The sequence below is a fragment of the Protopterus annectens genome, chromosome 17.part0 (genome assembly GCF_019279795.1).
Source record: "Protopterus annectens isolate FY-2018-M chromosome 17.part0, PAN1.0, whole genome shotgun sequence".
NCBI lineage: Eukaryota > Metazoa > Chordata > Ceratodontiformes > Protopteridae > Protopterus > Protopterus annectens.
This window is the reverse complement of record NC_056751.1, coordinates 42,943,102-42,966,452: the sequence shown is the minus strand read 5'-3', so window position 1 is coordinate 42,966,452 and position 23,351 is coordinate 42,943,102.

Sequence of the window (23,351 nt, the reverse complement as noted above, 5' to 3'; positions counted from 1 at the left end):
AGATGGTTGACCTAAATACTATGAGAAACCAGGAAAGGCGTGAAGTGCTATTCCTTTACTCATTTCTTTTAGGCTGCTGTGCAGTTAACAATGTTTTGTGTTCTATGCCATTAGTGACTACATTCTTCTTGATCTCCTGTTTCTTCACAAGCCATATAGTTCTACTAATTCTAGGACTAGGGAGTTACATCTCCACCAGCATAAAAATAAAACGTGTTGAAGAGACAAATTTATTACCAAACCCATATGCCACCTCTGGAACAGACTTCCCCTACAAGGTTAACAAAGTGACAGCCTATTATCCTTCAAGTTAAACCTGAATGATTGGATGGGTACATTTCCACTGAGTCTTACCTGTTTTGCTCTTCCTTAGAATTGGGGTTACAGCAAAAGGGTGGGAAGTGGCAAGGCATAAATGGTCTTGTGACTCATTTGCCTTTTATTTCCTATGATTAGATGATCCAGTGCCATTGTGGATTTCTGAAAAAAATCTACCAGGATTGGATCCAGTTACTGAGTCAATTGTTAAAGTTAATTATTTTTTGCTAGTATTGTAGCATAATTCACATTGATAGCAAGACTAGCTTTTTAACAACCTCAGGCACATATAGTCATGTTTCTCTTCATATCACCCCAAGTGGAATGTCTAAAGTTGCTTACTTCCATGTGCACAACAACCAGAGTCATATGTGTACTTAGGATGACATAATCTGAGTGATGTGGTGAAGACAGATATTCAACCATGTGGGTGATAGTGTACTATCACCCTAACTCTGATCATCCTGGTGAGTTGAGTGTCAATATGAGTGACTTAGGAGTCTCCTATAACTCAGAAATGATCACATGAAGCAGCAATATATTTTGTTTTATTTATTTTTACCTTGCTGACCAGGTTAATTCCATTAGATTCCATTTGGATGGTGCAGTGGTGCAGTGGTAGCACTGTTGCCTCAAAGCAAGAGGTTATCTGGCTTGATTCTTGGCTGAGTTGCCTTTTGTGCAGAGTCTGCATGTCCTCCCTGCATTCATGTGGGTTTTCTCCCGGTGCTCTGGCTTCCTGCCACGTTACAAAGACATGCATGTGGAGCATTTCTCCCCAGGCATCTGCTGAAAATTGGCTTTGTTCCAAGTTGGACTTTCCTGGTAAAGAAATAATAATTAATTAGTAGCTTCTTTTCGGGGGAGACCCAAGCTGGTATATATACTACTAGAGGAAATTTGGCCAGTGCATTAGGGAACTTTCCCTACTCTTTGGAGTTGCTAGATGCCACCAGAAGGCTCCTACAACAGCAAGGAAGAGGCGTAAGGGAAGCAGCAGCACGGAAAGGAGAGAAAGGCTAGTGAGAATTTGGAGGAGACAAATGAGAATTTGGAGAACATTTTGTTTGATATGGAATATCAGAATGATAATAGAGGATACAAATGAGCACCATTTAGTTGTCTCAATGGAGACAGAAGTCAAGCAAGTCTGTTGGAATGCTACAGATAGCCAAACTAGTGTAAGGAGGCTTGTAGATGATGTGCGGTTAAAAATAATGAAGCAGGATGATCCAGGTGTGTTGCTGTTTCATACTGCAGTAATTAAAACACATGCAGCAGTAACAGCAAGCAAACAAACTGTAATTAGAACTGTTTTAGAAAGAAGACCATCCATAAGACCAAGACCAAACAGTGACACTGTACTACAAATATATTGTGCATGGGACAAATTGGTGACTGTTCTGTGTTTAACAGCTCAAGAAATTCAGGATTTTATACTTGTATAAGAACAGAGACTTTCTGTGGCTTAACATTTGAAATTGAGGGAATGGTAAAGATATTTCTGAAACTGTGTAACAAAAAGGAAGGACATTTATCTGGGGGAAGAATTACTTGATTTCTGTTGGTAACTTAAAATGTTACTTTGGAGTTTAGAAGTAATGAACTGGAATAAGAGCATGTTAAAAATGCATGCAGGATTTCTGTGAATCTGTTGATAAAGTTGTGAAACTTAGAGATGAGAGAAATGTATGGGCTGGAGGGTGATGCTGGTAGCCATTTTGAAATGTAAAGAAAATATGGTGAAACACTTGCCAATTTTTGTGATTGGTCATGAAGGAACATTAAGATATGCTGGCCAGCAACAATCATCTTTCTGTTGTGAGAACTTTTCTCTTTTAATTAATGAATGTGACACGATACAATGTAAGCAGTTTGGGGAGTAAGGGGAAATGCAAGAAGGTGCATGCTTTAATGCAGGTAGTGTAACAAAAGAGACAAATCTGAATGGGTTGTCATGCTCAAACAGCAAATAAAGAAAAAGAAGAAAGGGAAGAAAATATACACAAGTAACGCCAATAACAGACTGAAGGAGAGGGTGAACGGGGTGATGAAGAAATTACAGAAGAAGAAACAAATATGGAGGTGAATGAGAAAAGACAGTGCATGCAGGAAGAGAGGTCAGGAGAAAGGACTGACACTAATAACTTTTTTGAATTTCTAGGCATTGAAAAATCTGATTCTGAAGATCAAGGATTAATTGCACATACACCCAGGAAAAATATTCAACAGGTGAAAGAGTAAAAATAAGAAAATGAAAATTGTAAACTATTTCCCCTAAACTTAAAAACAAGGAAAAGCAACAATTTTAGAGTGTTTTCATTTAATGTGAACATTGTTAACACTCTAAGAAGGGTGGGGATACTGGAATGGTGTGCTAAATATGATGTGGATGGTATTCTGTTAGAGGATGAACGATTCCTAACAAATGAATAAAGACTGAAAACAGAAAAAATGCGGGATGAGAATATAATATGGAGCTTAGGAAATTAAAGTTGTTCTAGAGTGGCTGTGTGGTATAAAAACAGTGAAAATACTAGATGTAACATTTGCAAGGATAGGAAGGTTAACTGCAGTGGATGTGATGTGGAGAAAACATGTTTATAAAATTATAGTATTATATGCATATATAACCAGCAAGGAAAGAGAAATTATAATTGCTGGAGACTTTAATTGTGATTTAAAGGGAACATGTAAAAGGAAAGGGAAAGGTGTCAAAAATATTGGAAGTTACAAAATGTGGTACATTAGCTGTGGTGAACAAAAGTCGATGGACTTATAGGAAGGAGGCACTTGAATCTGAAATTGATTATTTTGTACTATCAGAAGGCTTGGGGTTACCAGATGGTGATTCGGTTGAGGCATGCTTTTCAGACCCTTTACACTACAGACAGAGGTGATGGAAGAAAGGGAGCATATTAAAACAAAAAAGGGAATAAAAATAAATGACAGATTATGAGATGTATTGCAGTTATGAAAGGATCGCTTAACCATGAGGGAATTCTATAAAAACTTATCTGAATTGGGAATTTAATTTAAATAGAAGCATCAGTGGCAGAACAATGTAAGAAAGGAAGAGAAAGTTGAAGTGTGGGAACATTTATAGAAATTTATTAGATCATTTAGAGAGTATTATGATATGAAAAATAAATATATAAAATAAATTGAAAAAAAATAAGGCATTACTGTTTATGTAGAGATACTGGGTAAAACAGTAAAGGAATATATTTGTAATATGAGAAAAATGAAAAATGTCAAAGGAAAGGTAAAAAGAACACAAAAACAAATTATGAGTCTTTTAGTACAGCATGTAAAATATAAGTATATGAGTAAAAAGAATGAAAATAAGAGAATGGAAAGTAAAAACAAAATCCACAAAAGGTTAAGGAAGAATTTGGAAATGAAATTACTATTAGTGAATTGGATAAAGTACTTAGGAAAATAACTGTTGATTCAGTGTCAGGCCCAGATGGTATAGGGTATGGACTGTACAAGAAATCAATAGACTGGCAAAGAAAGTATTTTGTAAATGTACTGAATTAAATGGTTGAAGGAAGGATTTATTAATGAAGAGTTGTGTAGTGAGATTAAAATTTATATGGAAGAAAGATGAGAAGAATTAAATAAAAAATTGGGAGCCATTATACTGAATAACACGAAGTATATTTTTATGGGAATAATACAAAGGAGAATATAAGGAAGGATTAGAGATATTATGGAAGAACGTGTATGTAAATATATATATATATATATATATATATATATATATATATATATATATATAGCATACAAGTGAAGAGATGTCAAGAATTGCTATTGGCTGTGAGAGAAATTGTGGATGGTGTTATAAGTAAAAGTGAGGATGTAAAACTTGATAGGTGATATTAACAAGGAATTTGATACAGTTGGGTGTGATGCTATGTGGAATTTTATGCAGAAGTATGGAATAGGTGATAGACTTAGAAGAGTCTGTATGTCACCATAACAGACTAATAGCATGAGAGTGTTAGTGAATGGGTGGCTGAGTAAAGAAATATGCATGAAATGTGGTATAAGACAAGGATGTCCCATGAGTGGAATGTTGTTTGCATTGGTGATAAATGCAATAGTGAGTGAAGTAGCTTAGAAAATGAAAGATGCTAGGTTAGGTGATGCAGAAGGAAGTGGTGAGTCTAGTAGTTTTGATATTTGCAAATGATGTAGTTCTAGTTGTCAAGAACAAAATATGGCTGAAGGAAGTGTTGGTTTGTCTGAATGAGTGTTTAAAGGAAATTGGACTGAATTTGAATAAAGATAAAAGAAAGGGTAGGGATGATGTGGTGAAAACTGGGGGAGATTATTTTTTCAACAAATGAAGTGTCTTTGCTAGGAAAAAAAATTTGGGGAAAATGATGTAGTTATGTTGCAATGGGAGGGTTTGATAAAATAAATGAAAGAAATATGTGTTCTATAGAGGACATATAGATTATCATTCAGGAAAAAGGTTTATCTGGTGAATTTGGTATTAATGGGAAAATAAATATATGCCTAATGTTTATATAATCCAAGTAAAATATGAAAATGAAATTGTGCAATTAGTGTTTCTTTCATATGGGGTTCAAGACTAATCCCTATGAAAAGAGGTATGTTGTAAATGGTTGGAGATGAAGTGGGTTTCAGGTTACTAAATCCAGTTATTCATTCTGCTTTTTCAAACTTGTATATAGTATTTAAGTGGGTAAAAGAAATGAAAGTGAATTTAGTAATGCAAAAGTTTAAATATAAGTATAATAAATTGTGGGAGTTGATGAGAATAAGAAAAAAAAGAATGTATAAATGAAAAAAATATCAAGAAAAAATACTAACATGGAAAATAAAAATTGATGATACAGAGAAAGATAGAAGGATGTGGTAGTATAATGTGATGAAACAATATTATTATGCAAATTCATGGGAAAATTTACCAGAAGTGATTAAAGCCATTAAAGTAAGGAAAAAGTGGTGTGCCAAGATGGTAGAGTGTCAGGATTTCCTATGGAGACTGATAATAAATAAGTTTCTAGTAAAGAGGAATGTGCCATATAAAAATAAAGTTGAAAGAGTGTGTTTATTTTGTGAGACGAAAGAGACAAAATGACATGTTTTTTAAATGTAAAAGAGGGGTGAAAGCTGTACGAATATTTTTTTGGAAAATATTAATGATATAAACAATATAGACATAAATATAATTATGTATAGATACAAGAAAAATATATGAGAAGAGTAGATAATTTATTTTATGTAATATGGGTTATTTGGAATGAAAGACTTAATGCAATTTTGTTTCATGGGAAATGGATTTTGGTAGATATATTTGGAAAACATCAGATTATGGTTGTGGAAGAAGGAGTGGGAGTCAACTATGAGGGAATAACAATGAGGATGCTATAAGAAAAACTATAAACAGTAAAAAAATAGAAATGTGTATATATATATATATATATATATATATATATATATATATATATATATATACATATATGTGTGTGTGTGTGTGCGGCTGTAAATATGCAAATTCTGTAAATACATAAATAATGTTTTTTTATGTTGTGCTAAATAAAGGGCCTCTACTCTTTTTGATAGGTGCCATGGGATCTCTTACATCCTCCTGAACTATCACCATCTCAGGTATATGGGGCCTTAGTCTAACATCTCAGCTGCTAGATGACACACTCAGAAGTGCAGAACAACCTTTATGCTGCACTGCAATCCATCTATCTGCTGTGAGAAGAGAACCCACAGCCTTCTGCACCAAAGGTGAGTGCATAACCTGTTGCTCCACTGACACTCGAAACCTGGCAGCCTTATATGTACTTGGATTACTACGTGAGTACTCCTTATCTGTGGTGACAGCAGGAGATGCTGCTGTGTGCACCACAGGTGAGTCTGAATATGATGATGAGGTTAGGTGTGGTAATGTATTGTCTAGGATGCCTGCCAGGGCTTGGAAGAGATTATTTAGCACTATGGCAAATGTGGGCTTAGTGTTTATGTTGTGTTCTTAACATCTGGGTGAAATGAGAGGTTTGCCTCCCATTTAAAAAAACATGTACATCTACAGACTTGATATTTGTAAAATAATGACATGTGGGATGATATCTCATTTTCAGCAGAGGCCTGGGGAGAAAAGCTCCACATTGACATAACATGATTACAGTTATAAAAAGTTATTACAAGGCCTAATAAGCAGTTGCTGCATTGTTTTGGCAAACTGAATGCCAGTAGGCTGGCAATAGATGACATTTAATCTAACTCCTGCCTATGGTGTCTGTGAATCTAATTTGTCAGTTATAATGGGTGCAAGGTATTAGGTAGACCAGGCTACAATAATACTACCTTAAGTACTATGCAGACAGTAACAAGATACAAGATATAGATTCAGGATACTACATGGATAGTAATAAGATACAGTAACAATAACTTGGCAATATGCGGATTGTGCAATTTACTGCAAAAGGCACCAGCAGTGTGGTGTAGAAGGATAAAGCCTAACTACAGCCCAGGTGACCTGGGTTCAATTAGCAGTTCTGGAGTCTGAGGCACTGGAAAAGGAGGATGAATGTACCCAACCTAGGGGGGAGAGAGAGAGTGGGCCACACAAGAGCAGCTTGTGATTGATCACTGTAAGAGGTTGGGGGACATGCAAGGGGCACTGTCCGCAAGAGAGGCCAAGAGTTGAGACAGTACTCCATCATGCCCATTCCACATCTTTCCTGGGACTATGCATGTGCACAAAGAGCAAGGGAACCTAACTTTCAGCATAATTACATAATTAAAAATCCTCCTCTGCAGCCTTCTATGACATTGAGGTGCCTCATACTCTTCTAAAGTCTCAAACATGGATTGGAGAAAGACCAGAGACAAAGACTGCCCATTTTGTTAGACCCAGTGAGCCAGGAGGGGCACTCAGAGTCAGCTGAGGGTCAGCTACAAAGGGGAGAACTGAAATTATAAATCATTTAGGACAAATGGCAGACAACCATAAACTATGTACAAGTTTGTAAATGCAGACAACCATGCTTTTAAGAGAAAAAAATGACTCAGGATACAGACACTTCTTCTCCTGTTGGCTGCTCCTGTTAGGGGTTGCCACAGGAGATCATTGGTGTCCACAGAATGAGTGGCAGTAGAGTTTTATGGTGTTGAGTTGCCAGCCTGGTACCCAACCTTCCTCAGAAGGCACACAAACTTACATCTAGGGCCAATTTAGAATGTCCAGTCCACCTGCAGCATGTCTTGCGAATGTGAGAGGAAACCAGAGTACCTGGAGGAAACCCACATGAACACAGGGAGAACAAGCAGACTCTGCACAGAAGGCACCAAAGCAGAGAATTGAACCAGAGAACGTCTTGCTGTGAGCTGACAACACTAACCACTGCACTGCTGTGCAGCCCTACTTGGGATACAGGCACTGGTGCCACTAAATTCAACAATGCAATATAATAGTGACACATAGTGCAGCATAATGTTATCAAAATTTTGAAGTGCAAAAAGTAGTGCTCCCACAGCCACAGCCGATATCCATGGCAGCACCATTCATTTATTTATTTATTTATTTTATTTATTTATATTTGTTGACTGGGTGTGTCCGACTGGACGTAGGTCCATTTTCAGCAGAGGCCCGGGGAGAAAAGCTCCACAGTTAAAATAAACAGACAGTAGTTACATTGGATTACATAGCGATTAACAATTTAACATAGCAATTACTCACAACATATTTACAGATGAAGAACATAGTACATCAGTAGACAACTAGAATCTTTATCTGTGAAGTACATAACAGACATTAACAAATGTTACAATGAGAAGTTCCTGCTGTATAATAAGTACTAGGCTTATGAGCATCTGAGCTTGCTATAATCAAGGTAGTTAGTGGAGTGGAAAGAAAGGTAGTGGTTGGATGGGGTGGGTGATTTTAGAGTGGGAGTTGCAAGGGCATAGCCAGCATGTTTTTAGGTGTGCTTTTGAAGTGGGTGCATGATGGTATGGAGGTAATTGTGGGTGGGAGGGAGTTCCATAATTTGGCTATGGTGCAAGAGAATAGTGCTTCACCAGCAGAGTTATTGGCTTTAGTGATCTGCAAGTGATTTTTGTTGCTGGATCTTAGTGGTCTGGTGGTGTGATAGGGTTGCAGTAGATTCTGGAGGGATGGGACTTTTAGTGGATGGTTTACTAGTTTGTGGGCGAGTGAGAGTTGATACCACTGAAGGAGGTGAGGGAATTCAAGACAGCCCAGTTCAGCAAGTGAGAGACAGTGGTGACTATGGTAGGATGCCCCTGTGGTGAATTTGGCGATTTTGTTGTAGCAGGTCTCTAGCTTGTTTAGATCGCATTGCCTTAGGTTGGTATATATTGGAGAGGCATAAAGTAGGGTGGAGATAAGGTGGGAATTTGCTATTGAAATCTTTGCTGCTTTGGTGAGAAGTTGCTTATTTCTGTATAATGCTCCTAGTTTTTTGTGGACTTTTTATGATCATGGATATGTGAATGTCAAATTTTAGTTTATTGTCTATTTCCACTCCTAGCAATTTGGTGTGTTCAGTTTGGTATATAGTGGTGTTGTCTTTTGCTGTAATGTTAAAGTCAGAGTTGTTTTGAGTATGTTTGGTAGGTTGGAAGATGAGTATTTTAGTTTTGTTTGGGTTGAGTATTAATTGGGCATGGGATAACCACGTTTCAACAGAGGAAAAGACTTCCTTTGTGACTTTTTGCAGTTTGGGTAGGGACTGGGCTGAGCAGATGATGGTTGAGTCATCTGTGTATTGTATGAGTGTGCCATGTTTGGTGGCAGAGGCTAGATTATTGGTGAAAACAGAGAAGAGTAGGGGTCCAAGGATGGATCCTTGGGAACCCCTATGGAGACAGGTAGTTGAGGAGATATGTCATTCTGCCATACAACGGATTGTTGGCGGTCAGACAGGTAACTCAGAAACCAGTTGGTGACTGATGCTTTAGACAGGTCTAGGAAAGTAAGAGAGGAGAGATAGCCAAGGTGGTGCTATGGTTTGGTCAGAAACCATGCTGAGTATTGGAAAGGAGGTTGTTAGTAAGGAGGTAGTCTGAGACCTGAGAGTGTATGCATTTCTCTAGTATTTTGGAGAGTGGAGTGAGAATAGCTATGGGGCGGTAATTGGTTAGTTCTGTGGAGGGTCCACCTTTGTAGAGGGGAATTATATGTGATACTTTCCACAGTGTGGGAATGTAACTTTCTGACAGATATCGTTTAATCAAGATGGATACTGGGTAGGCCAGAGCATCAGCTGCGATTTGTAGGAATTCACTTGGGAGATTGTCTGCTGCTAATTTGCTGGGCTTAAGTTTAGTTAAGAGCTTTGTTTATGCTGGAGGTAGGTACAGGAGAAAAAGAGAAGGCAGTGGGGAGATTACTAGTTGAAGGTATGGGTTGGAGGGGAGGGGGGTTGTGTTGTTTAGCTAGTGATAGTATGGTTTGTGTGAAGTGTGTGTTGAATGAGGTAGCAATATTTTCTGAGGAGTGAGGGATGTTAGGAGGAGGGGTACTGACTTTACCTGGGTAGAGGATGGAGTTTATGGAGGACCAGAATTGTTTGGGGCTGTGTTGGGAGGAGTCTAGGGCAGACTGGTAGTATTGGAATTCATCTTACTGCAATCACTGCAAAACATCAAAACAGGTACACAGCACAAAACGCTGTAGCTAACTTAAAGGAAAACTCCACCTTAGAAATAAAAAAATCAATTTTTTCACTCTGTCTTAGTTTTCAGAGTTATTTTAACTCCTCAAAATCATTCTAACTGCTTCTTATACAATTTTTTTTCTGCAAAATGGCTGCCAATGTGGCTTGGCATATCAACATGATCTTGTTTTTTTTTTCCAAACCGTTCTCTTTCCATAATCCATGTCTGTGGTATATCATGCCGGCATAGACTGGTTCCTCTGCATATTATGTGGAAGTTAAGCTTAAAAAAGTGGGTGGTCTTTCCTTTCCTTTTATTCCAAGGCAAGGAAATGAAAGTTTTATAAAGTACAAGCAGGTTGCTTCTACCTACACAATACTGGAATCATATTGTAGGGAGAAAGGCAACCTAAGAGTTGAGATAACTGTAGGAAAAGATGGAGTTTTTCTTTAGAAACATGTCTGTCCTACAGGATGCAGGACATCTCTAAAACAGAATCTGAAGAATGTGTACTAGCACTTTCAGTTTTTTACCCTTTATCAGACTAAAAAGATAAATGCATAACTCTACTGCAATCAAACATTTAGAAGTTTTAAATATTTAAAAATGCAATCACATTACAGACAATACTTCACATAGTAAAAACTGATTGAATAAAAATAGCTGTATAAGAGTCCATCCTTAAGAAATACTTGCCCAGTCAGATTGTTTGCCTATCAAATCAAATCACAAAGGTTCATAGGTAGTTACTAGGCTACTGGCCCAAGACCCATTTCAAGCCTAGCCTAAGCTTATCACAAATTAAAAAAAACTATTGTTGATGTGTCAATACCCAAAGGAATTTTGCAGTTATGATATAGGCCTCTACACATCAAGCATTCACAAGCTGCCCCTGTTCATTAGGGACAAAGGTGCCAAATGAGGGGTAAATATATAATTTCTCATCCATTGACCAAGTTACGTTTGAATAGGGTTAGGGAAGAGCTTTGCTTCATTTGAATGGGAACCCTGTTCTAGAGAAGGGTAATCTTTGAGACGCATATCTATCCTTCCAATGGGTCTATATTAGAACATCGAAGTTTCACAATTTCGAATGTTCTAATATTGACCCCTATTCAGCAAACACTGAAAATAGCGAAGCTGCGGAACCCCGAATTTCTCCCTAGGGAAGGAATTCAGTTGGCCGTTCCTGTGGCTTCGCTATGTTCAGCACTGTGGTGGAAAGTTACAGGTCAGGATCAGATAAGTGTGCGATTGTGTGGACGTGAGGATTAGGGCGCAGGGTAGGTGAGTTAAGGTTAGGGCGTGGGTCAGGTAAATGTGCGATTGTGTGGACGTGAGGGTTAGGGCGGGGTAGCTGAGTTATGGTTAGGGCGCGGGTGAGGTGAGTCTGCGATAGTGACGGACCTTAGGGTCATGGTTTGGGTTAAGGTAAGTGGATAGCTAGTGGTGTGTGTACAGTTTAGTGTAGGGTTAGATGTAGGATTTTAGGTGTGTGTGTGTGGATTGCTGTTTGTTTGGTGTGTTTGTGTTGTGTGTGTCGGAACAGCAAATTTTTTCCCTGGGAAAAAATTCGCTGTTCTGCATTTTCAATATTGTCAGTGTTCGCTAAATAGGGGTCGATATTAGAACATTCGACATTTTAAAAAGTCGATGTTCTAGTATAGACCCCCTTCCAACATAGGTTCATGGGTGTGTACTAGGCTAATGGCCCTGGAGCCTTTACAAGCCTAGCCCAAAGAAGTGCCCTGACATCATGCCACTCGGCATTAGTTCCCAGTGCCTCTATCAAGTAGAGCTACTTGAGAGATCCCTGGGCTGAACTTTCTATTTCCCACCCACTCATCAAGATTTCTCTTGAAGAGGGCCAGTGAGGTGCTCTGCTTGACATGTATGGGAAGTCTATTCCAGAGCAAGGGCAGCCTCTGGGTTATGAACCTGTCCCTCCAGCATGTTCTGTTGATTGTGGTAATGAGGTTGAGGTCTTTGGAGCATTTGGTGTGGAGGGATTGGGATTTCTTTAGATGTAGCATTTCTAACAGAGCTGGGTCAGACATGGCTTTGTAAGTCAAGCAGAGATCACCTCTTAGTAGATGATATGAGACAGAGAATAGCTGGAGTTTTTTGAGTCTGTCCATGTAGGACGTGTTTAAGGCCTAGGATCCTCTTCATGAGGTACTTGTGTGGCTTTTCCACACTGTTTATGTTGCAGATGAGGTTTAGGTGATTAGAATTGATATTTCTGAAGTTATTTTTTGCAGATATGCAAATAATCCATCATTGTGGGGTCAGACGATGCCTTGTAGGCTAGACTAGGCATAGACTGACACACAACAGCCTATGTAAGACCAAGTGCGTTGATAGATCTTTGAGATGATATGATGTCCAATGTCATTCATTCAATTCTATGGTCATTTAATTTATTTTACATTTTCATAACATATCACATAGCAGCTCATGCACAAAGGTACATGAATTCTGCAACTGTAACAATTCGTTCATATTTTGACTGCATAGGTAAATCTGCACGTCTGTATTTTCCTACCAAATTCTTATGGTACCCTAGTCCACAATTTGTCAGTGAATGAGCACTACAAACTCACAGCTTGTGAGTGCATAATACTCCATTACTAGATCCAACACATATTCTGTACATTAAATGCTACAATCTCTACAGTCAATGAAATGCAGAAAAATGCTTTTCATAATATCCCACTAAGATCCATAGAGGACAGCATGTATTACAAAACCATGAGGACTGTCACCATGAATCACTCCAAATGCAGTATCAAATAACTCGCTGGGGTGGCTGATCTCTGCAATACCATTTATGAACACTGCATTTCTTTTAATTGTATCTTGGACAAGTTTTCAATATAGAGAACTCAAAGTTTTTAGTCTACAAAATTTTTGAAAGCATTAATGTTGTCCATCACAAATGTAGTACAACATTTTGATTAATAATAATGTCAGTTTATGGGGTGTGGTAATATTTTGGTGTGATCCAGCATTACCATGTGATGCCAGGCAAATGATGAACATGAGATACAATGCCGGCTCTTTCCTGTTATGGAAAATTTCCTGAAGTTTCAAGAGACAGTCTAAACTGCACAAATGTTCTCTAACTTTTTTTCCTTTCCTTCTCACTGCTCCAGTTTTGCGAGACAACAATTTGATTAACGCAATCTGTACTTACATATCTTATATTGTTGTTATGAATATTTATATATTTTTAAAACATTTAAAATTTGCACATTACTTAAATCATTAATTTGCACGTGTTTATTTCGTAAATTATACTAACAGTTGAATCCTTCTACTCAACTGTTTTGAGTTATAAGATTCCTGTTATGGTGACCTTTGATGTTGCACACAAACCTTATTCATTTTGCTAACTGAGTTAATTTCAATTAAGAAATCATTTACACAGAAAATAAGAAGCACAACAAAATAGTCTGGGCAATTCACAGTAAACTAGCCATGATGTTACATAAATAAAGCCAAAGTATCCAGAGAAAACACATTATGACAAGTATAGAATTTGAAAACTCAGCCCAGACCCAGACACTATCCTGAAGCAAGAAATGAACTCAAGAGTTTTGAAGCTGAGAAGTACCGTCTCTAAAAACTGTTTCACCAGGTAGACATTTCTTTGTGAAGATAACTTGCAAGATGATACTAATAGTTTTAGTAGAAAAGAATGTGCACTTTATAATATTTTGGGGCAAACTCCTAAATTAGTCCATGAATGTTCACCTCACAGCTTAGAAAAAACATATATTTGGAGACAACTTGAAAAAATAAAAATCATTAATTTATAAACTAGACTGTTTTGCAGACATGAACAAAGGAATGTAGGAAGGTCTAATGCCTAGTAGTTGCTTATTGGTCAGGGTTTTCAATGCATAATACCCATAATGTACAATCACAGTTCAGGAATGGCCCCCTCTCTTGACCTCCACATGATACTGCTATGGTTGTAGGGGTAGTGTGAATAATACCTGTAGTCATGTGCAGACATAGTTTGTGATTTTCAGAAACATCAGTGCTGTCTGTAGAATGTCAATTTTTACTATCAGCACTGCACCACAGGAAAAAAGGAATATACATACTCAGCTAAAGGTAGTGGGTCCTTCCCCAGCCTTGAAATGGAGTGTGGAGTGGTTCACAAACTTTCCATACTCTGTTAACATCTAAAGTCCTCACTAACCACTCTGTACCCCAATGGCATTTGAAGTCTTCAACATCTCCTAGCAATTCCAAAGCCAACTAAAGCTGATAGTCTAGAGCACAGAATTAAAGCGATGACCTCAGTTCATAACAAAGTTTTATCATGTAGTTCTGGGTTTCATTCTGTCAGTCTCCTTTTATTTAGTCTTTCTTTAAGTAAGTCACTGAACCACACAGTACATCCTAGTCACCACTGACAAGAGGTACCTTTGCTTAGTGGAGTTACTCATTAACAAATAAATAAATAAAAACACAAATGCCTTCCCTTTCATCTATCCAAGCTGTAATCACCGTACCCTGCCTAAAAAAATAATTTGTTTTACAGAGCCTGATTCATCAGCCTACACCTTGCCTCACCCATCCCAATAACAGTTGTGAAGACCTCAGTCTACCCCTCAGACTTCAGTCTAACCCTCTGTAACATATTTATAATCACAGCCATCAGCCTTCCCCTTTCCCTAGGCTTTCAGTTATTGGGGACCTCATCTTAACCTCCACATGTACTCAAACCCATCATTCTGTGCTGCCTCCTTCCACAAATCACAGCAGAAATTAGAGCATTCAGACTACCTCTACATGACCTAGCTGTCTCATGTCACAGACTTGGCCTGCCAGGGACTGGAAGCTGCATCCCACCTACCAGTCCAATAGTTATCATATGCTCTTCACCAGCATGCTGTTGATCAGAATTTACAGCTATCCATGTAGGAAGATATTGATGAGTCCCCCCTCCATAACCACAAGTAATGATCAGCTTCCTCCTCGGCAACTTAGTGGGTATAACAGCAGTTAAGGTAGCCTCCACCCTCCCATTCACAATCTACATGGACTATCCACTGCTGAGTAACGGGGCAGTGACGATATATAACTGTAGACATTTATCTTTGCTAGTATTAATTAGATACCAGACTGGTGAATCATAAGGGCCATGTTCTAAAACTGAACCACAACTTGAATGTTCACACCAAGCCTCAAGCCTTCCCAGATGCATTACTTAAGACCACTGGATAACATTGACACTAGTCTTCCCAGCACCATCAGGCAATGTCCTTGTATCCTAGCACACACTATCTTTCAATTTTTAATCATTTTATAACATTCGTAATCTCCACACTTCTTGGTCTAGTACAAACAATGTTAGGTCTGTCTCATAGCCCTGAGTTACAGGGGCATCAGGTCCATAATGCGTGTATCAGGTGGACAAATGGCATGAAAGTTTTCATGATGCATCTTCTAGGTTTAATACAGAAATGAGCGATAAACCCTAACTACCTGCATATTATCGCACCATAATGAAAGCATGCACTAGTGACAAACGACCAGCAATAGTGCTACCAGAAATCAATGAGAACAAAATTAGCTCACTTTTGTGCTTTTCTTTAGTAGAACTCCTCTTATTCTTTCACAAAAAAATAATTTATTATGACAATATAGTTGACCCCTCTCATTAAAGGGGGAAGTAATGTTTTCTTTATGAGCTTCAGGTAAGAATATAGTGACATACTAGACTACTAGGGGAGCACACGGGTTCATTAATTAAGATCTGTATATTAAGAGTACCAGGAGCCAAGGTTCAATATTGGCCTTTTGGCACTGCCTATGTGGGGCTGGGCTGTTCCTCCTGTACCTCTGTGAGCCTTTTCTGGGTACTATGATGTCCTGTGACCTCCCAAATGCATGCTAGCTTGTTGGCTATTCTAAACCTTTATTGTATATCACATTTATACTTGCCCTTGTACTCCAGGTCATGAGTGAGGAAAAACAATTTTATATACCTGGATAGCACAAAAATCAAAATTAAAAATTAGTAACAGACAGTATTAGTCATACATGGAAAATTTAGGTTTGACATGCCAGTTATCATTATCAATGTGTTGTACTGCTGCAAATAAAGGCAAGACCCAACTGTCATCTGAGGTCAGCCCTATTTGTACTAAAAAATGCATTTTTAGTGATGCAAACGATGCCAACACTTGATAGTGATGAGGCCTGGATTAATACTAACTGGTGAATTTTCATTATGCCTGATGGTATTTATAGCACTCCAGTGTACTGTCCTGACTTACACGTGAATAACTCACATCACATACGTGCTGAATTCAGACAGACTAACTGCACTGCTTCTGCATAATGAACAACACTGTCTGAAAGAACCATACCTTGTTACCTTATGTCTTGGTTCCACTTCAATAAAGTATTAGTGTTAATTGGAAAAAGGTGTGTTGCTGGCCTTTTTATTTTGTATAGTTAATGAATATTCAATTGTAAAGAACTCTGTGAATCAAGGTGACTGCAAAATTATTTCTAGCAGCATTCATAAGCATTCTGCAGCAAAACATTATTTCCTGTAATAATACACAGGTCTTCTTCCACTGGTGTGTCTCTGCTACAAAATTGTGCATAGAGAGGGGCCTAGAAACACAACAATGGACAAGAGAAGGAAAAGTGGAATCATGAGAAGTCTATTCATTTTATTTCTGCAGCTTGGGGAGATGCAAAACATCATGCTCTCATTAAACAGCTCGATACATACTAAAGCAATTCAAGCTATCAGTTATTTTCAGTTTAATCAAATAAATAATAACGTATAAAAACGAATATCACCTTTATGAGCCTTGTGATTGATAACTTTCATTTGGCTAGCTTTCGTTAATAATTCTCAGAGTTTCAGAGGACGTTGCAGCACACACATCTGACTAGTTTCCACACAACACACCCTCATAATAAGATGTGTCAACTGTAATTGAAACACATTCTTTACACATATAAGTACAAAATAATTTTGCTCAGAACTACATCCTGGAACCACTAATAAGGGCACTGTATACACACTAAATGTAAATTTCTTAAAAACTTGAGGTTAAAATAAACTTTACCAAGCATTAGGTCAGGTCTATGACAAGCTTTTTTTGGAGTTTATACTTTTTTTAAAGAAAATGCACACAGAAACTCTTTCAATTCAACTTTTCTCTGAAAATGCACTTATGAATTGATATTACAATCTATATAATTTCTATGGCAAATACTTAGAATTGCTAAGTATAATTTCCACCATCACTCTAAATTCATTTTAAATGTTCATAAAAACCTGTAATGGATGAGAAATAATAGGCCCTTGCCAAGATTTTATACAGACATTCAAAAAGCACAACACTCACATGCCATTTTCTTTTGTCAAATGTATTTGCCTTTTAAAAAACAACTATAAAAGACAATTTTAATATATTTTCATATTAAGATACCTGTCGGGAGTAGTATAAAAACATATTTGCCTTTCAAAAAATCAACTATAAAAGACAGATTTAATCTATTTGAATCTTAAAATACCTGTCAGGAGTAGTATAAAAACAATATAACTATGTTATGTTGTGTAATTTATACATACTACGTACAACTGAAGACAAGCATTCAGCTCCCATAAGTCATCTGTAATTTAAAATGAAAAACATTTCTGACACAAGTGAACGCAAAGGTATTCAAGAACAGGAACAAAACTACATATGAAAGGAAGGCTACGACTGGCTATATTTTGTTCATTTACAAAGTAAGTAACACCCCAGATATTCATAATGGAAACCAAGATTGATTAAACATGCAAATGACAACTCATACTGTTAGACTTCTTTTCATTTTACCACAATATACCTTGCTGTATGCACAGCATAAACTTAAAACTAAATAATAGCCTCTTAGGATACTGACGAAATGTTAACACAGCTTGTTACTGGAACAAAGCTTAAAATATTTATTCAATACACAGCCTTATGAAGAAACCAAAAAAAAAACACATTACACACCTTTTTGTTGAAAGTTGTAGATAACATTAGCAGTATCTCCCTAGGAACATGTTACTTGTATTCTTAACAATCATATTGATTAAAAGTGAATGATTATGGGGGGAATTCAATAAAGCCTACACGTTTTTTGTTTTTTTTCATGTAGGCATCACGCCGAGATGCTTATATGGATGGTAACATATTGAGATTCAGTAGGCACTGCTAAGTGGCGCACACAGAAAAACACTGTGCAAACACAGAAAATTCTGTGGCATCCAAATCTCCTCATAAGCAGGTGAATCTCATGCAAATGAGGCAAGTAGTGCAATCCAATAAGCAGAAAGGCATCTGTTCAGACACCATGTCAATGTCCGTAGAGTACACAGGAAAATTCACCATACAGGAGTCCAGACAGAAAAAGAGGGTGTAAAACTGTAGAAATGTGGACATAAATCCCCTGAAAATGTTATACCACATACACATATGAGCAAAACTATTATTCTGGATATCAGAAAGATTAAGGGAATAATTTAAATTAATATATTTTTTTAATAATCTTGGCATGTTTGCACTATGCGCCACAGTGTACAAACAGGCTTAAAAGAAAAAAAAAATAGGAAAAAAAACAATTTATAGTATGTGACAGAAATGTATTATAGGACCTTGCGTGGGGTCCCACCAATGGAGTATTGCTGCTTATGCTAAGGTGATAGGGCTATGAAGCGTGTAGTTTCCAAGCTGTCAGCATGGATATGTATGCAAATGAGGTGGATTTATTGAATAGCAGAAAGGAGTAATTGTGTCAGCATATCCCCTTCGTGTAGGCTCTTAAACCATGGTGATGTTTACACAGGATGTGTCTGACATCAGAGGGGTGTGCCCTCTCACTTGTAGGCTCTTGTAAGCTTAGGTGAACGCGTTTGCGTGACATGCTGCCTGGCTAACTGTTTTCTTAAAACTGGATGTATTCAATTATTAATTCTGACCTTTATATAAGCTATGCTGCATGACACAGCGCTGAAATAGGGCCATTAAATTATGTTAATTATATTGTAGGCAGGTGGAATGCATCATGGTTAGTCGAGCACACATTCTGAACCTACAGCAGAGCTGTACAAAGTATGCATACACACTACATTCTGATTTTCCCCCCAATACTCTGGACCATTGAAATATAGACTTGGGAATTTTAACTGAGATAATGCTAGGGGCTGCTGCAGGTCTGCTACATCTGTATGTGCTAGATGCTGAAGTCACTGCTGCTGATGTTGCTGACAATAGGCCTAGGCAGAGAAGGAGAAGAGTGTTCAGGCCCAGGGCTACCTTCCTTCCAGGAGCTACATGAATTGAAGATTGTAGAGCTTTACATGGCGGACAAGGACATACTGCAAGAACTCACTGAGCTCTGCCACCCTCAACCCAGACCCAGAGACAACAGAGGGGGACCCATCCCAGTGGAAACAAAGGTATGTGTAGCCCTTAGGATACTACCTACAGGTACTTTCCAAAGACCAACTGGGGACATGATGGGGATGTCACAGGGATCTGCATCCAGGATACTGTACCAGTTCCTGGATGTCATGCTGCCACATGCCAGTGAGCACATATCTTTTCCCCTCACCCCTGAGGTGAGGGCCAGCAATATGCAACACTTCTCCCATGTAGTACACTACCATGAAGAACTTGCGTGCCATAGATTGCACTTATGTACACATCAAGGCACCACCCAGCGAGGCAGGGTAGAATATACATCAACCACAAGGGGTACCATTTCATCAACTGCCAGGTCATGTGCAATGACCAGGGGATTATCCTGAATGTGTGTGCTGGCAGCCCTGGCAGTTATTACAACTCCCATATCTGACACACATCACAGCTGTACCAGATGTTTGCTGGGGGGCATCCCACATGGCCATTTACTGGGGGATGCTGGCTATGCCCTGGAACAGTGGATGATGACACCCATCAAAAATGCACACACACCCATGGAAGAATGCCATAATGAGGCACATACGCAAACTAAGAACATCATAAAGTGTGTGTTTGGGCTTTTCCGGTCACGGTTCTGGTGCCTAGATATGTCTGGTGAAGCCCTGCAGCACTCTCCAGCAACAAGTGCACATATGTTCACAGTATGTGCTATAGGTTCATAGGTTCATAGGTTGATACTAGGCTATCTGCCCTAGGGCATTTATAAGCCTAGCCAGAGTGTGTTTGGCTTTCGCCACCCTTTTAGATTAGTTGACTGTGCCTCTGTATAGTAGGTCACAGAAGATGGCCCTTTTAAAGTTAGTTTACTGTGCCTCTGTCTAGTAGGGACACAGAAGAGATCCCAGGGGTAAACCTACGATCTCCCATCCACTCGTCAAGATTTCTCTTGAAGAGGGTCATTGAGGGGCTCTGCCTAACATGGATTGGGATTTTGTTCCAGAGTGAGGGGAGCCTCTGGGATATGAATCTGTCCCTCCAGCATGTCCTATTTATTTCTGTGCTGAGGTTTAAGTCCCTGGAGCATGTGGATTTAAGGGATTTGGATTTCCTGAAGTGGAGCATGTCCATTAATTCTGGTTTGGTTATGGCTTTATACGTCAGGCACAGATCGCCTCTGAGTAGGCGGTAAGCAACTGAGTAGAGCTGCAGTTTCTTTAGCCTAACTGTGTAGTTACACAATCTGATCCTGTGGAAACAGCAGCAGCAGGATCAGCAAAGGGAAGGGATACACAGCCACCCACCAGTGCCTAGATCACCACAGCCACAGTCACAGGAGGACTCGTAGTTGGAACTCCTTGCTGATGTCCCAGTAGGAAGATGTAGGCATGCTCAGTATGCCCTGGCTTTGGCTAAGAGACAATGCAGAGCACATTCACTGACAACCTAGGGACCTAGGGACTGGTATCTTACTCCTACTACTCACATGCATATATTAAAATTGATGCCATACAACCCACACAACCTGCACCTCTCCATGTATTGGTTGTGTACTGCTTGCATCGGACAGAGTCAGCCCTGAACTACAGTTCAGTCAGTTGTTGTATTCACAAGGTAAGTCTCTAACCTACACAGTACTCATAAGGTTTAGTATAATATGGCATTGTATGTATGGACCTGCTACATTTATGCAGGTAAATGTAGTGGACTATTTGGACAGAAGTAACATCCACATGGGACTGCAGATACCCATTCCACTGTCATGTGTCCTTTAATATTCACTAGGCCTCATGCATGGAATATTCAGTACATCGGTCAAGGAAGATGTTACACAGTGGGATTACATGATATTTGGGCTACTGTGTATCCCAGCAGAACATGCGGTATTGTCCAGCAGTGTTCCCTTATAACTGTTATAGCAGTAACTCATCAATGGTATATCAGCAGTCCAGGCAGTCTTAGGGAAGTTACATAGAAAGACCTCATACATTCTATGTCTGACAACACAGGAATAATAACATACATATTTATGCTGTTGACTGTGTGATGAATAACCCCTCTCTGTCAGACATCTTGTGTGGCTCAGTTGACTAGGGAAGTTAGCATGTATGATGGCGTTGATGGTTTTAATTTAGACGTATCCACTTATCTTGGATGTGAGGTATTACTATGTCATGTTTTAGAGACTGTCAGTCTGTTTGTGGTGTAATGTTATTAACCTCTGTCACATGATAATTATGTCAGACAGCTGTAGAATGTTGTAAACAATATGAGTGATGTGCAGCACTACAGAAACAGGGGTAGATATCATTGTCTGTAACACAAATTCCCAGACTGGAGTACAGGTAGGTGTGGGCTGGAGTCAATTTATATGTAGTGAGAGTCCTACTGGGCATGCTCACAAATTTAGTTAAACAGAGCTCAAACACTTAGTTAAACAGAGCTCAATTATTTTTTTCCTTGCTCAAAATATGTTTGATATATATGTATATATATATATATATATATATATATATATATATATATATATGTGTGTGTGTGTGTGTGTGTGTCAGTAGATACATACATATATGTATACATATCTGCCTGTCACTATCTCTTTCTCCCATAGATAATAAATCTAACTCTATGTATATTCAAATATATATATATATATATATATATATATATATATATATATGGATCTGGTACATTTCGTCAAAAAGCACATTTCGCCAAAATTCATTCCACCAAGACCAAATCGCTGAAAGCACAAATCACAGAAAACTCATTTCACCGAATTTCATTTCACCAAAAATAGTAGTGGCAGTATATATCCGCTTTACCCCACTGTAGTGCGATCCTGGAGTTAGAATATATATAGTTGGGGAGGTGTGGGGGCACAGCCCCCCACATTGGGGTGTGTGGGGGTCATAGCCCCCCACCTAGTTTGATTAAAGTACTTACCATCTTAACAGAAACTGCATAGTATAATTGAAGTTATGTGGGGGCTGTGCCCCACACACCTCCCAACTATATATTCTAACTCCAGGATCGCACTACAGTGGGGAAAAGGGCATATATACTACCACTACTATTTACGGTGAAATGAAATTCGGTGAAAATAGTTTTCGCTGATTTGGTCATGTAGACATAAGTTTTGGCGAAATGTGCTTTTGGCAAAATGAACCAGAGCATATATATATATATATATATATATATATATATATATATATATATATATATATATATATGTATGTATATATATGTATATATATATATATATATATATATGTATGTATTTTTATATATATATATATATATATATATATATATATATATATATATATATACATATATACCTTTAGATATATAAATATATAAATATATACACAAAACATACATCACTGTCTCTCCTCATAAATCTACATAATACACACACACACACACACACACACACACACATATATATATATAGATATATATACATATATAAAATATATATATATTATATATATATAATATATATATATATATATATATATATATATATATATATATATATATACACACACATATATCTTACACACACAGCTACGTTTATATATACATCCCTGTTATATACATAAATATGTGTGTGGATGTCTGTATTGTCCTACACACCCTGATAACAGTGAGTAAAGCTGCATTATCACACATATATAAGGTTGCTTAAAGGATCCACAGTAAGTGCTCAACAGTACATGATGCACTTACTTACAGACCTCTGTGTCTGCTGGATGTCAACACACATACACTAACAGGTGAACAAGTGGTGTAATATATAATTTTGGCAACGCACGCATTGACAGGACACATTGCTCCTGACCACAGGCTTGCCCATCCAAATGTAAACAGAAACATATGGCCAAAATGGGAACTGTAGCCACATAGCTAGGATAAATAACA